The sequence below is a fragment of the Trichosurus vulpecula genome, chromosome 1 (assembly GCF_011100635.1).
Source record: "Trichosurus vulpecula isolate mTriVul1 chromosome 1, mTriVul1.pri, whole genome shotgun sequence".
Classification (NCBI taxonomy): Eukaryota; Metazoa; Chordata; class Mammalia; order Diprotodontia; family Phalangeridae; genus Trichosurus; species Trichosurus vulpecula.
Genome location: NC_050573.1, coordinates 429,134,507 through 429,151,776, shown reverse-complemented (window position 1 = coordinate 429,151,776; position 17,270 = coordinate 429,134,507).

The window sequence follows — 17,270 nt, the reverse complement described above, 5'->3', positions numbered from 1 at the left end:
AGTGGGAAAAGGACTCATATGTACAAAAAATATTTATAGTGGTTCCTTTTGTAGTAGCAAAGAATTGGAAATCAAGGGGATGCCCATCAATTGGGGAATGGCTGAACAAGTTGTGGCATATGAAGGTAATGGAATACTATTGTGCTATAAGAAATAGGGATGATACTGACTTCATAACAACCTGGAAGAAACCTACATGAAATAATTCTGAGTGAGTGGAGCAGAACCAGGAGAACATTATACACAAGCACAGATATATGGATTCTGTGATGACTAACCCTGATAGACCTTGCCCTTCTCAGCAATACAAGGTTCAAAGACAACTCCAAAGGACTCATGATGGAGAATGTTATCTACATCCAGGGAAATGAGTCTGAATGCAGATCGAGGCACCCTTTATGCTTGCCTTTAGTCCCCTTTGTTTTGTTTCTCTTTTGTTTTTGTTTTTGGGTTTTTTTTAATTCATTCCATTGGTCATAATTCTTCTTTACTACTTGACTATTGTGTAAATAAGTGCAATGAGAAGTTATATGTAGAAGATATATCAGATTCCATGCCATCTTGGGGGAGAGGGGAAGGGGGAGGAAGAAAATCCAGAACTCAAAATTATATAGAACCCAGTGTTGTAAGCTAAAAAAGAAAAAAATTCTCAAAAAAAAAAGAAAAAAGAAGTACCACAGATGATGAAGTCTTATCAATGCTAAACATGTATGCATCAAATGGCATACCATCCAAGTTCTTAAAGGAAAAGTTAACCATGTATTATGGCGTAAAAACCTTAAAAATGAATACAGAACAAAACAGAAATATCAAATGCATCTTTTTCAGATTGTAATGCAATAAAATTGCATCCATTAAAGGGTCATGGAAACAGAGATTAAAAATCAATAAAAAAAAATCCCTAATCCTAAAGAATCAGTGAGTCAAAGAACAAATCATTGAAACTAAATATTTTTATTAAAGGGAATGAGAATAATGAGACAACATAATAATATTTGTAGGATGTAGGTAAAGGAGTAATTAAGAAAAAATTCTATCTCTAGCTGCTTAATTCACTAAAAATAGCAAAACAGCATATCAATGAATTGGGCATACAATTCAAATAAAACTAAAAGAACAAATTAAAAATGCCCAATTAAACATCAAATCAGGAATCAATGAAAAGCAAAGGAGAGATCAATAAAGTTGAAAATAAAAAATATTGAACTGATAAATCAAACTAGGACGTAGTTTTAAGAATAAAATGACAAATAGATAAATGATTGGTTAATTTTATTGGAAAAAAAGGAAAAAATGTAATTATTGAAAAGGGAAGGCACCATCAATTAAGATGAAATTAAGTAATTATTAAGAGCTATTTTGCCTCATTACATGTCAATAAATCTGGCAATCTAATTGACATGGAATATATTAGAAAAAAATTAAATAAACCATAAATGAGTTCCCAGAAAAAACTCACCAGGAAGTGATGGATTTATAGTGAATTCTACAAAACATTTAAAGAACAATTTAACCCAATACTTATATAAACTAAATAGAAAAATAAGCAAAGAGCATGTCCTACCTTCCTTCTAGGACACAAATACATAGCTGATGCCTAAGCAAGGAAGAGCAAAAACAGAAAGAAAACTATAGACCAATTTCTCTAATGAATATTGATCAAAAATTTAAATAAAATACTAGCAAAGAGATTGCAGCAATGGATCACAAAGATTATAAAACATGACCAGGTGCAATTTATACTTGAAATGCAGGCTTTAATATTAGGAATGCAATGTTTAAATATTAGGAAAACTATCAGTACAATTGGTGATAAAAAACAGTAAAATTCATATAATTCTATACATAGATTTATAAAAAGTTTTTCCCAAAAATAACATTCATTCTTATTGAAAATACAAGAAAGTGTAGGAATGAATGAAGATTTCTTTAAAATGAAAAGGAGTATCTATTTAAAAGCACCAACAAGCACCGACTATAATGGAAATGAGCTAGAAGCTTTCTCAAATAAGATCAGAGGTGAAGCAACAATGCACATTATCACCATTATTATTTAAAATTCTTGCTATAGCAATAAGACAAATAAAAAGAAATTGAAACAATTAAAGGAGGCAACAAAACTATCACTCTTTGCAGATGATGATTGTATACTTAGAGATTCCTAAAGAATCAACTAAACAAACTAGTTTACATACAGCTAATTAAAATAAATAAGGAAGTTCAGTACATGCTGCCAAAAGGCACCATAAACAATGAAGCAATATCATTATTTAACATATATGCATCAAGTGGTATAGCATGCAGATTCTTAGAGGAGATCTTAAGGGAGTTACAGGAAGAAATAGACAGCAAAACCATACTAGTGGAGGACCTCAACTTCCCCCTTTCTGAACTTGATAAATCTAACCTCAAAATAAACAAGAAAGAAGTTAAGGAGGTGAATAGAATTTTGGAAAAGACAGATATGATAGACCTCTGGAGAAACCTGAATGGGGATAAAAAGGAATGTACTTTTTTTCCCCAGTGGTACATGGCACATACTCAAAAATTGACCATGTACTAGGGCATAAAAACCTCACAATCCAGTTCAGAAAGGCAGAAGTAGTCAAAGCATCCCTATGATGCAATAAAAATCATTTGTAATAAAGAACCATGGAAAAAATAAGCTAAAAATTAATTGGAAACTGAATAATCTAATTCTAAAGAATGAGGGGGCCAAAGAACAAATCATAGAAACAATTAATAACTTCCTTCAAGAGAATGACAATAATGAGACAACATACCAAAACTTATGGGATGCAGCAAAAGCAGTTCTTGGGGGAAGTTATATATCTCTAAATGCTTATACAAATAAAATAAAGAAAAAGGTAGAAAAAGAAAAAATTGAAAATCCCCAATTAAATACCAAATTAGAAATATTGAAAATCAAAGAAAGATTAATAAAATTGTAATCAATAAAACTATCAAATTAATAAGTAAAGCCAACAGCTGGTTTTATGAAAACATCAATAAAATTGATAAGCCTTTGTTCAATTTGATTTAGAAAAAGAAAGAAGAAAAACCCAATTACCAATATCAAAAAAGAAAACGGTGAGTTCACTTCCAAAGAAGAGGAAATTAAAACAATAATTAGGAATTATTTTTGCTCAATTGTATGCCCATAAATTTGACAACCTTATGGATATGGAAGAATATCTACAAAAATATAAATTGCCCAGGTTAACAGAAGAGGAAGTAAAATTCCTAAATAACCCCATCTCATAAAAAGAAATTGAGCAAGCCATCAATGAACTCCCTAGGAAAAAAATCTCCAGGGCCAGATGGTTTTACATGTGAATTTAATCAAACATTTAAAGAACAATTAATTCCTATACTTTATAGACTATTTGGGAAAATAGGTGAAGAAGGAGTCCTACCAAATTCTTTCTGTGACACAAATATGGTACTAATACCCAAACCAGGAAGAGTCAAAACAGAGAAAGAAAATTGTAAACCAATTTCCCTAATGAATATTGATGCAAAAATTTTAAATAAAATATTAGCAAAAAAGATTGCAGCAACTGATCAGGAGAATAATACACTATGACCAGGTAGGATTTATTCCAGGAATGCAAGGCTGCTTCAATATTATGAAAACTATCAGCATAATTGATCATATCAACAACAAAACTAGCAGAAACTATATGATCTTCTCAATAGATGCAGAAAAAAGCCTTTGACAAAATACAACACCCATTCCTATTAAAAACACTGGAAAGCATAGGAATAAATGGAGGCTTCCTTAAAATTATAAATAGCATCTACCTAAAACCATCAACAAGCATTATTTGTAATGGGGATAAGCTAGATGCATTCCCAATAACATCAGGGGTGAAACAGGGATGTCCATTATCACCCCTATTATTCAATCTGGTACTAGAAATGTTAGCTGTAGCAATAAGAGAAGAAAAAGAAATTGAAGGAATTGGAATAGGCAAAGAGGAAACTAAATTATCACTTTTTGCAGATGATATGATGATTTACTTAGAGAATCCTAGAGAATCAAGTAAAAAACTACTTGAAATAATAAATAACATTAGCAAAGTTGCAGGATATAAAATAAAGCCACATAAATCTTCAGCATTCCTATACATTGCTAACAAAGCCCAACAGCAAGAAATAGAAAGAGAAATTCCATTTAAAGTTACTGTAGACACTATAAAATATTTGGGAGTCTATCTACCAAGATAAACCCAGGGCCTATATGCACATAATCATGAAACACTTTTCACACAAATAAAGTCAGATCTTAATAAATGGAAAAATGTCAGTTGCTCATGGTTAGGCTGAGCTAATATAATAAAAATAACAATTTTACCTAAATTATTTATTCAGCACCATACCAGTTGAACTGCCAAAAAATTGTTTTACAGAGCTGGGTAAAATAATATCAAAATACATCTGGAAGAACAAGAGGTCTAGACTATCTAGGGAATTAATGGAAAGAAATGCTAGGGAAAGTGGCCTAGCCATACCAGATATTAAACTGTACTATAAAGCAGCAGTCATCAAAACTACCTGATACTGGCTAAGAAACAGAGTCATGGATCAATGGAATAGGTTAGGTACACAAGACGCAGTAGTCAATGACTATAGCTGATAAACCCAAAGAATCCAGCTTCTGGGCTAAGAATTCACTATTTCACAAATACTTCTGGGAAAATTGGAAAACAGTAGGGCAGAAACTGAGCAAAGATCAACATCTTATACCATGTATCAAAATAAAGTCAAAATGGGTTCAAGATTTAGGAATAAAAGCTGACACTGTAAGCAATTTGGGAGAGCAAGCAATAGTTTATCTATCATATTTATGGGAAAGCAAGGAATTTCTGACACAACAAGAGATAGAGAACATTAAAAAATGCAAAATGGGTAATTTTGATTATGTTAAATTGAAAAGTTTTGTATTACACAAAGCCAATGCAACAAAGATTAGGAGGGAAGCAGAAAATCAGGAGAAAATCCTTACCACTAACACTTCTGATAAAGGCCTCATCTCGAAAATATACAGGGAACTGAGTCAAATTTATAGGAATACAAGTCATTCCCCAATTGAGAAATGGTCAAAGGATATGAACAGGCAGTTTTCAGAGGAAGAAATTAAAGATATCTATAGGCATATGAAAAAATGCTCAAAATCACTACTGATTAGAGAAATGCAAATCAAAACAACTCTTAGGTACCACTTCTCTCCTGCCAGAATGGCTAAAGTGACAAAACATGAAAATGATAAATGCTGGAGAGGATGTGGGAAAATTGGAACACTGTTGCATTGCTGGTGGAGTTTTGAACTGATCCAGCCATTCTGGAAAGCAATTGGGAACTATGCCACCCAAAGGGCTATAAAATGTGCATACCCTTTGACCCAGAAATACCACTTCTAGGGTTATATCCCAAAGAGATCACATAAGTGGGAAAAGGACCCACATGTGCAAAAATATTTATAGTGGCTCTTTTTGTAGTAACAAAGAATTAGAAATCAAGAGGATGCCCATCAATTGGGGATGGCTGAACAAGTTGTGGTCATATGAAGGTAATGGAATACTATTGTGCTATAAGAAATGGGGAAGACACGGACTTCGTAATAACCTGGAAAAACCTACATGATATGACGCTGAGGAGAACATTATATACAACCACAGATATATGGATTCTGTGATGCCTAACCTTGATAGACCTTGCCCTTCTCAGCAACACAAGGTTCAAAGATATCTCCAAAGGACTCATGAGGGAGATAGCTATCTACATCCAGAGAAAGAACTATGGAGACTGAATGCAGATTGAGGCAAACCGTCTGCTCTCTTTTTTTTCTCTTTGTTTGTTTTGTTTCTTCTTTCTCATGATTCATTCCATTGGTCATAATTCTTCTTTAGAACCTGACTATTGTGTAAATAAGTTCAATGTGAAGTTATATGTAGAAGATATATAGTGGATTCCATGCCATTTTGGGGAAGGGGGGAGGGGGAGAAGAAAATCTAGAACTCAAAATAATGTGGAACTGAATGTTGTAAACTAAAAATAAAAAATCTTTATTAAAAAGAAAATATTGAGAGAGTGGAACAACTATTTTTCCTCTGGATTATTAAAATAATTGTGGGCTCTTGTGAAAAAGGAAATATTTATCATTACAAACCAGTATGAATTTAAGAAAGATGAATAATCTCAAATTATCCACACTTCCTTTATTTGATACCTACCTAAATCAATTAAGCAAAATTTATTAAGTACCTATTTTGGATGCATGAATGGAAAAGCATTAATAGGCACCTACTACATACCAAGCAGCAAGTTTTGCCATTATAAATACAAAAATTGGATAGTCCTTGTTTAAAAGGGAGTTGATTCTAATAGATTGAGTGAGCACAAATAGGGGTGTTGTAACTAAGGAAAAGGGTTTGGGTCTGTGGAGTCACAGACTTGGTGAGTGGACCCACTGCATAATTTCTTGTCATGTCATTTTCTAAAGCAATGGCAGCATTGATTTGATTATGATTCTTAGAAAAAAACATGGAAAGGAATGGGGGAAAAAGGAAGCTGTTGGGCTTATGGTATCTTGCCAAATGTCTAGATGTCTAGGATAGAAGCCTACATGTGATATTCAAGGCAATGTATTATGAAATCTGAGAACAAAAGGTAAAAAACATTCAGGTACTGCCTTCAAGAAATTCGCATTTTACTGGGGAAATGAGTGAAGTTGATATAGTAAAATCAGCCAAGTTAAGGAGGGAAAGAATATTAACTACTGGAAGTAGAGAGAAGTGGCAGGTGTTTATCTTTGAAGGCAGATAAATATTCCAAGATATGAGAAGGGATTATTCCCAGCTATGGCTTGTTTGAATATTCAGAAGACCATTGGTTTGATGAGTCTAGGAAGGGGAAAAATATGAGGTTGGAAACAGTTTGAAAGAGCCTAAAATGCCAGTCTGAGGAGTTTGTATCTTATTCTGTCTGTAACAGGGAATCCCTGAAAGCTTAGGAGTAGAAGAATAACATAGTCAAAGTTGGACCTTAGGAAAATTATTTGGTAGAGTATTTTGTAAAGTAGGCATTAGAGAGAGGAGAATCTGAAAGCCATAAAACCCATTAAGAAGCTGCTATAATAGTTTACACAAGAGGCAATAAAAAGCTTGAACTAAGATGGCGGTCATGTTTGTAGAAGGAAGGTGCTAAGTGTGTAAAGATAGTATTGAAGTAGAATCAACAAGATTTGGTGGATAGGTAGGAAAAGGAAGAAAAGAGTGTCTGAGAAGCTAAGAGAGGAGTGAGCATTTTTGAAGATCATGTGGTCAGCAGTGCTTAAAATTGTAGAGAGGCTAAAGAGTATGAACAATGGGAAAAGTCAGTTGAATCGCACTACTGAGAGATGACTGATATCCTTAAGAAAGGCTATTTAAGTAGTGATAAATTTGGAGAGCTGATCTTAGAGGGTTGAAAAGTGAGTAGGTCACAAATGTAGCAAGGCTAAATAACTCCTAAAAGTTTTGGAGGGAGGATTTAAGTTGGTAGATTGAGAGGATGGCATTGTCAAATGAAAACATTTTAAGGACTTTGCTTGTCAAGTGAGGGTTTTTGAGGAGTCTTGCTTCTGGACAAGAATAAGTATGAAGAGAGAGGATGACGTTGAGAGAAGAAAAGAATATTTGAAGGAACAAGCTCCTTGAAGATATGGGAATGGTTGAGATCTAGGGTCCAAGTAAAAGAGTTGAATTTGACAGAAAGAACAGCCTTTTTCTTAGAAGCTAGAGGAGAAGAAAATAGGATGGATGAAGGTTGTCAGAGATCTTAAAGTTTCTCTTTCTGTTCCTTTAAAATATACAACAAAATTATCATGTAAATTTCTTTTTCTCTTATGGTAGATAAAGCAGTACACAATTGATGGCCCCAATTTTCCAACAGAAATAGGAAGGAATGTCTGATGCAGAGCAAGGGTATGTGTTTTGTATAGATGGTATTGTAGGGACCTTGGACAGAGAGGGGAATACCTGGAATAGGCACTGAAAGGTATGTAAGATAGTCAATCCAGAAAGAATAAAAATGTTTATTATTCAGTAGTTAGTTCTAGTTGAGATTAGATAATGTGAATTTATGGTGGACACAGTTGGCCTAGTTGTGTGACTTCCTCTAGAGGAATTTAGCAGCATGGGTTTATGACAAGAGAAGAAAGATTATGGGAATGACTGACTGTTGAGGGTTGGCAAGGCATAAATATTAGTAGAAAAGAGAGGTAAAGAATTTGAATGTAGATTACAGTATATAGCTAACTGGTCAACTATAGGGTCAAGATTGCGAAGAGAGAAAGGTAAGACCAGAGTAGCAATGATGGATTAGGGGAACACAGAATGACTTAGTGGCTGGATATCTCAGTGAGGAGTTAAGAAAAATTTGATAGGCACAATAGAAGGGAAAGTGATTGTGGATTGGTTAAGGTCAATATTGAGACAGATAAAAGGGAAGGGAGAGGAAGGTGTGGATGAGGGGAGATATTTTGCCTTATCAAAAAGTTTAGATTTGAACAGATCAGCCATAGGAATCAAGATTGTGAAGTGAAGAAAGTGAATTAAAAATCCCCAAATCAAGGATTAGCGGAAGAGAAACTGAAAAATAGCTAGTAATAAAATGGGCAGGATGAGAAGCGAACAATGTTTTAGGAACTTGTGATGATTGGATTCAGGCTTGGCCTTTCCATATGTGAAGTATGTACTGGGCTCATGGTCACTGAGTACTCTGAGTATGAAGTACCTTGGAATCTCTGATGGATGTGAGATGCCTCTGGTAGCCACTTTATTGACTAACTCCAGAAGATTGGTTATGTCCATTGTTTCTGAAACTTGGCGGCTGGACTGATCTCACAAGACATAGCATGAAGAGACATTGAAATGTGGTGGATAGAACACTAGTCCTGGAGGCATAGAACCCAGGTTCAAATCCTACATTCCATGCTTACTATCTGTGTATCCTTAGTTAATTTTTAGTTTCTATTTATTTCATTTTTAATTTATGGAATAAAACAATCATTTTCATAGCAAGATGATTGTATATGAGACAGCAAATCTACTATGCACAATTTTCAATTCCTTTCGAATATACAACAAAATTATCATGTAAATTTCTTTTTTTTTCCTTTTTCTTCCCTCCTCCTGCCCTAGAGATGGCTGCCATTAGACACAAATTGATATACATTTGTAAAATTATTCTATATGTACTTCTATTTATCAGTTCTTTCTTTGGATGCAGGTAGCTACTTTCTTCATATGTCCTTTATAGTTAATTTGGGTGTTTATAACAGACAAATTGATTTATTTATTCAAAGTCATTCTTAAAACAATATTGCTGTTACTGTATACATTGTTTTCTTGGGTCTTCTCATTTTGCTCTTCATTATTTCATGTAACTGCATGTTTTTTCTAAAATCATTGAGCTCATCATTTCTTATAGCACAGTAGTATCCATCACAATCATGTACCACAACTTGTTTAGCCATTCCCCAATTGATGGGCTTCCCTGCAATTTTGAGGTCTTTGCCACCACAAAGAGAGATACTATGAATTCTTTAGAGCATATATATTCTTTTCCTTTTTCCACAAGCATGTTTAGCAATAGACCAAGTAGTGGTGTTGTTAGGTCAAAGGTTATAGGTAGTTTAACAACTCTTTGGGACTAATTCCTGATTGTTCTCCAAAATGGTTGGATCAGTTCACAATTTAACCAACAATGAATTTAGTGTCCCATTTTTCCCACATCCTCTCCAACATTTGTCACTTTCCCCTTCTACCATTTTAGCCAATCTGGTATGTGTAAAATGATATCTTAAGGTTGCTTTAATCTGCATTTCTCTAATCGATAATGATTTAGAGCATTTTTTCACATGACTACAAATTGATGTCTACATTAGAAAACTGCTTCTTCCTATCATTTGACCATTTATCACTTGGGGAATGACTTGTATTCTTATAGATTTGACAAAGTTCCTTATATGTATTTGGATATGAGACCTTTATTTGATAAATTATAATATTTCCCCCCAATTTTCTGCTTTCCTTCTGACCTTGGTTACATTTGTTTTATTTGTACAAAAAACTTTTTTAATTTAATGTAATTGAAATTGTCTATTTTATAACAACTTTGCTATTTCTTGTTTATTCACAAATGGTTCACCTATCCATAAGTCTGATAAGCTATATATTCCATGTTCCTTTGATTTTCTTGTAAAATCTATTTTTAAAACTAGGTCATACATGCTTTTTGACCTTATCTTGGTAAATGGTGTGAGATACTGGTCCATGCCCAGTTTCTGCCATAGTACTCTCCAGTTTTCCCCAAAATTTTGACCGAATAATGAATTCTTATCCCAAAATCTTAAGTCTTTATACTTGTCAAATACAAGGTTATTATGTTTATTTGCTGCTGTAAACTGTATGTCTATTCCATTCCATTGTTCAACCTTTCTATTTCTTATCAGGTACCAGATAGTTTTAATAATTATTGCCTTACAGTATAGTTTAAGATCTGGTACTGTGGAACCTCCTTCTGTTACATTTTTTTTCATTATTTCCTCAGTTAAATTATTTAACTTCCCTGGGCCTAGAAAATGAGAGAAATTAGAATAGTTGACCTATGGGAGTCCCTCTTATATGCTATCTAATCTGTTCTAAGTTACCCCTACTTGAAATATGAATTCAGCATCTATCAGCACTTGCCCCCTCTATTAGACTGGTAGATCAAGAGACTCCCCAAAGTAGAGCACATCTGGATGTAAGCATGGCATTTTATAAAGTCTCTTTGGATAACTGTGGGAAAGATGGTGAAGGATGGACTGGATGCTACTGTTGGATGAATACATAATTAGTGAACTCTAAGAAAGTTAACTGATGATTGGCGGTTAATGTCAATCAGGAGGAAGACCCTTATTGAAGATCTATACAGAATTCAGCCCTTGGCTCTTTCCTGTGTAGCACTTTTGTCCAAGACAAAATATAGAAAGAATATCAAATCTGTGGGTGACAGGGAGCTCTGAGGGGAAGCTAAATGCATTACATGACAGAATTGAGATTCATGTGCTTAATAATCCAAAGGCAAGTCAGGAATCTAGTATTTCTGTTTATTTTGTCTTGTAATCAATCAACATAATAAAACCTTCCCCAAGGATTAGTCCTTTCTATTCCACTCATTTCTTTTATTTTTTCTCATCAAATATTACTTTATTTTTAAAGTCTTTTTGTATGTTTTTGTATATACAATAGATGCTTAATAGATGAATATTGAAAGAATAAATGAATTAAGGATGAATTGATTTTTTTAAAAAAAATGCAAAAGAGTAAAAGCAATGTTGTAATGATGAGCAACAGTGAAAGACTTAGCTATTCTGACCACTATGATGATCCAAGGCAGTTCCAAAGAATGCATAATGAAAAATGCTACCCACCTCCAAGAGAACTGATGAGTTCTCAGTGCAAATTGAAGCGTATTTTTTTCATTTTCTTTAATTTTCTTTCTTTTTTGCAACAAGTTAATATGGAAATATGTTTTCCATAATTTTGTATTTAATTGATATGTTTCTTGCCTTATCAGTGGGTGGGGGTGAGTTTGCAGGGAGGGAGAGCATTGGGAACCCAAATTTAAAAAAAAAAGATTAATGTGGAAAATAAATAGGTAATTGAATAAATACTTTTAAGACATGCAAAAATGATATGCGCAGGTGGGAATACTGAAATTAGAAAAGTGTAAAGAATATTATCCCAATAGAATTAACTGGCATGTATTTTTCTTTTTATTTATGTTTATAGGACCCAGTACAGTACCTTGCACTTAGCTGGCATTTAATAAATACTTGTTGAACCTATATGATTAGACTACCCTACATTTAAGTTAAAAACAAATCAACTGCCTAGATCCAGGATACGGGCTTAATGTGAAAAAATGACATAGGATTTTAGTTAGCTACAAGTTTAATATATGTTCACAATGTGATTTTTCAATTAAAAAATGTGATGTTAAGTTGCATGTAGAGGCTTAATATTCAGATGTAAGCTCATGCAGTCCCACCATACTGTAATCCAGTCAAGTTGAAATATAGAATATTGTTTTCAGTTCTGGGAACAGTCCTTATTTTTATTGTTTTTTATTATTTTTAATATGATCTTAATTATTGAATCCATTTCTCCCCTATTCTCCTACTCCAGCTAGCCATACTTTGTCATAGGGATTAAAAAGAGAAAGAAGAGAAAGAGGAAACAGTTCAGCAAAACCTAAGACTTCATATGATATCCCACACCAATAATCTACCACTTCTATGAAGAGAGTAGGAAGTATGCATATTTTTTAAAAGGGACATGGGCACACTAGAATTCATCTAAGATATGATGGCAAGGGAAGTTAAAGAGAAAGAGAACCATACCATATTGGGGACATCTATGGGATCTGGCTTTGTTTGTTTTGAAGAAGATTGAGATTGTCTTACCTCCTGACAGAGAAGTGGTAAACTATAGTTGTAGGATGAGGCATACTTTTTAAAGCATGGTCAATGGTATTTTATTTTGATTGACTCACTTACTTTTTCATTATAAGGGAGGGTAGAATTGTTTGGAGGAGGAAGATTTATTGGAAAATGATAGTAATATAATACCTATGAATCATTGCTGTTATTGATAGATATAATGACTAGGGGTTGGGAATGAGTGGGTCCTGATGATTATCTTCAAATATCTGAAAAGCTATTATATCTCTCAAAGACAGAACCACAATTATTGGGCAGAAAGGGATTTTAATGTGGAGGGATTAGAGAAACCAAGCTTCAGAGGGCCGAAGGAGATCAAGAGTAAAGTGATTGTTCTACATGTGAAACGATATGTGTCTAGGCCTCATTCTTACCTTCTTAGCATACAATTACAGAGCCAGTTCTGAGCATAAGTTCAGTTCAGTCTCTAACACCCATTCTTGGGCTACTACCATGATACTGAGCTCTGAAATGGCCTTCTCTCATCATAACTTGTTCCTCAATTTCTCCCTCTGTCAAATGCCTCTGAAATTCAATATTCATCCTCATCGCGATATCCAATTTCTTTGCCCCTCTGTGTTTTCTTTATTCATAAGTACTAAATGATGTTTTCAGCAGTCTTGTCAGATGCCCTCAATGAAGATGAAAATGGCATCAAGGTCAGCTACTGTACTAGTGATGAATTATTTATTTCAGAAAAACTACAAGTCAAGAATAAAGTAGAGGGAGAGTTGGTGTGTGATTTTTTTTATTCACAGACAATAGTGCACTTGATGCAGTCTTTGAGGTTGAGATTCCACAAAGTATGGATGATTCTTTGCTGCTTGTGCTAATTTTGGCCAAACAATGAATACCAAGAAAACAGAGGTTCTCCACAAGCCAGCACCACATCATTTATACACGGAACCAATAGTTAAAGCAAGTGGAGAAATTTTGAATGCTGTGGATAAGCACACTTACCTTTGTAGTATACTTTCCAAGGATGTACACATAGATGATGAGATTGATGCATGAATTGCCAGAGCTAGCTCAGCATTTAGGGGGCTCTGAAGGAAAGTGTGGGAGAGAAGAGGTAGTAGACTGCTGACCATACTGAAAGTCTACAGAGCCATTATTTTGACCTGATTGTTGTATGCCCGTGAAACCTGGACAGTACACTAGTGCCATGCCAGGAAACTGAATTACTTCCACTTAAATTACCTTTGGAAGATTTTGAAGATTATCTTGCAACATAAAAGTAACTGACACTGAGGTCTTTTCTCTGGCTGAACTGCCAAGCATTCAAATTCTACTGCAGATCAAGCAAATCCCACGAGCTGGCCACATTCTTTGAATGCCAAACGTACATTTGCATAAATGATTATTTTACAGAGAACTCACACAAGGCAAACTTTCATGTGGTGGTCAGAAGAAGTGATACAAAGACACTTTCAAAGTCTCTCTGAAGAATTTTAAAGTCAATTGTCAGACTTGAGAGACACTGGCAAATTAGCACACAGTATGGTGTGCCTGCATCAAAGAAGATGCTGTGCTCTATGAGCAAAGAAGAATTGCAGAACTTCAAAAGAAGTGTGAGGTTCACTAATTTAGAGACCTCTGCCACAAATGTCCATATCTGTGCCCAACCTGTGGTAGAGCCTTCTTAGCTCATATTATTCTGATCAGCCATAGTCAGACGTACTGTACCTTGACCCCAACACAGTGATGTCATTTTGTTCCTCTTTGTAAATGGAGGAAATCAACTGACTAATTCATTAGCTCTCCTCTGACCTCACTTTTCTTCAGTCTTAATCCATATAATAGCCCAATTATATACATATCCAAACTTGAATCTCTTCCTTCCTTGTCCTCAAAACATTTATGCCCTGCACAACTCCCAATGCCTAAGCACTCCCTACACACACCTTTACTTCTCCTAACTTCATGCTGCTGATTGCTTCTAGTGCAAGAGTTTTTAATCATGTTCTTATTTGAACCCTTTTACTTTTCAAGAAATCCTCTCATATGACCTGATTAATTTAAAAGGAGATAAAATCCAGAATTCCCTATGCATATGCACATAAGAAATAAAATTGATATACCAAAAATGTTATTACTTCATTGATTAGAAATCAATTCAAGATTTCTAGAATATTTTAATACATGAATGTAGTTACTTACCAGCTCTTACCTGTATTGCTTTGATAAATTTTTCACAAGCTCTGGTGATATACACACCCCAGATTGGGAACCCCTGTGACAAAGGAAGCTATATAACCTTGTCAACTGGGTCTAATACATATTTTCACGTTCTTTTATATCAATTGAGCATTAATACTAAATTCTTTTCATTCTTTTCTTATTTTTAATACAAGTTTAACAATCATGAGTAAACATGAACATCCCCTCATTTATTCTATGACACTGCCATGAGTGATTGTTTCAAACCTTTTCTATGTTTAAGACCATGGAACTACCTTCCCTTCCCCTCTCAGGATAAACCTTGATTTCTACTTTAGTTTGAAAAACTAGGTCAAGTATAAGGTGTCCTTCATCTCCCTTGCTTCAAAATCATTTACTTGCAACTTTGATCTCAAACCTTCTTGTCTCTCCTAGGAGCATGTTCTAGCAATCACTTCCCTAGAGATAGCTTTATGGAACAGTAGAGAAAGCCCTGGATTTGGAGTTAGGAAAATCAAAGTTCAAGTCTAGCCACAGATATTTACTACCTCTATAATAATAATAATAATAATATAGTAATAGTACCTTCCTCTCAAGATTGTTGTGAGGATGAAATGAGAATATTTGTAAAGCACTGTACACATAAGAGTTTCTTAATAAATGCTTTTCTCCTTCTCTTATTTGCTTCCCTGGGAGAACCTGGGTTCAAATCCAACCTCTAGTGGTTATTACCTATATAATCTTGGTGGAATCACTTAACCTTGAGTGTCGCTTTCTTATTCTATTAATCAATGGGATTGGGTTAGATAGCCACTGAAGTCTTTTATTGTTCCAAACCTAAGATTCTGATTCTGTCTTTCAACTGTGATCTGACCAGGGTAAAGGTTAGCAGAATTATGACCTCCTAAGTAATTTTTGTGGGGGATGCCATAAGTCATTGCTCATACAATTAAAGATTTAGAGTTTAGAGGAACTTTCATATAATACTTTGCTTTGAACCTCCCACTCCCACCCAAAGTACACTATTTTGTATTCTAATCATCAGTGGATATATCGCATTTCCCTACTAAGCTGTAGATGTCATGAGGATTGGGAACACATATTATTCAAATTTTGTTTAATCTCCATGGCTTAGCAGATTGAATACTTACTGGTTGTGGAGTCAAGTCAAGCAGATCTAGTTCCCAACCTAGTCTGTAGCTATTAGTAGCTACATGATTGGGGAAGTTAATTCCCCTAAGTGGAAGAAGTTTTCTCAAGAAATCACAGATCCTTTTCCCATGCAGAGGTTTTTATACAAAAAAGCTTCTAGTAAATGTTTGTTGAAAGAACCACTGAGTCATGGGCTAAAGAAGGAATACCCTGCACTATATAGAGGGTTGGAGTAGACAACCTCTGAGGTTCCTTCTTTAACATTCTTTTCATTCTGCATTCTTTTACATGGCTATCTCTTATCCCTTCCCTGTGGTTTTATTACTTAGCTTGTCTCCTCTTCCATTCAGCAGATATATTCAAGGGGAAAAGGAAGTTCAGGTCCAGTCAACTCTTGATTATTAGGGTGTCCTTTAATCCCCTGTGGATGAGCACAGCATCTATCTCTACCTATTGTCATCTTATGTTATTCACACTCCCCAGTGGAAATTCTTCATCCTTAGGCAGGATTTTTCAGCTGTTTTCTGCTGCCTCACTGAACCTTGCTTTTTTTCTCTATGTATATTTACCCTGCTCAATAATATTAGAAGTGTCTGTAAGAGGAATGAGGGGATAAGAAATAGGGGCAAATTCCATCTAAGTCACCTAATTAAGCTTAAGAAACTTAAAGAAATGTCCCAGGTCCCTTTTACATGAAAATTATTTTTGTCTCAAATTAAATGAATCTAGTTTGATTTCTCAGCAATCTTATAGCTGCCTTCTTATGCAAGTTACACCATCTAAAGTGGGTCATTTTAGAATTCATACTTGAAAATTGTTCCTCACCCTCTCTTATTTTAAACTTCTCCCTAAAACCATCTTCCAGCTGCCTTTGCTCACTGCATATCATTATCCTGGGACTTAACATGGCACTGTGGGAGAGAGGAAATCCTAGGGGAAATATTGTTGTTGCTCAACAATGTCTGACTCTTCATGACTCAATCCGGGAATTTCTTGGAAAAGATTCTGGAGTCGTTTTCTGTTTTCTTCTCCAGCTCATTTTATAGATGAAAAAACTGAAGCAAACAAGGTAAGTGACTTGCCAAGGGTCACATGGATAGTAACTGTCTGAGGATGGATTTGAACTCATGAAGATGAGTTTTCCTTATTCCAAGCCTAGTGCTTTATCTACTTTGCCACCTAGCTGCCCTAGGGGAAAGCATAGCCATACCAAATTGTATTGTTTGTGTAACCAACAATCTAATCTAGTTTGTTCCTCCAACTTATATGTTTATATATTGGCTGGATTCATTGATGTATATACATGTGTGTACATAAAGTAAATACAGGGGGGCGGAGCCAAGATGGCGGCTGTTAGGCACGGACTAGAGTGAGCTCCATACCTGAGTCCCTCCAAAAACCTATGAAAATGGCTCTGAACCAATTC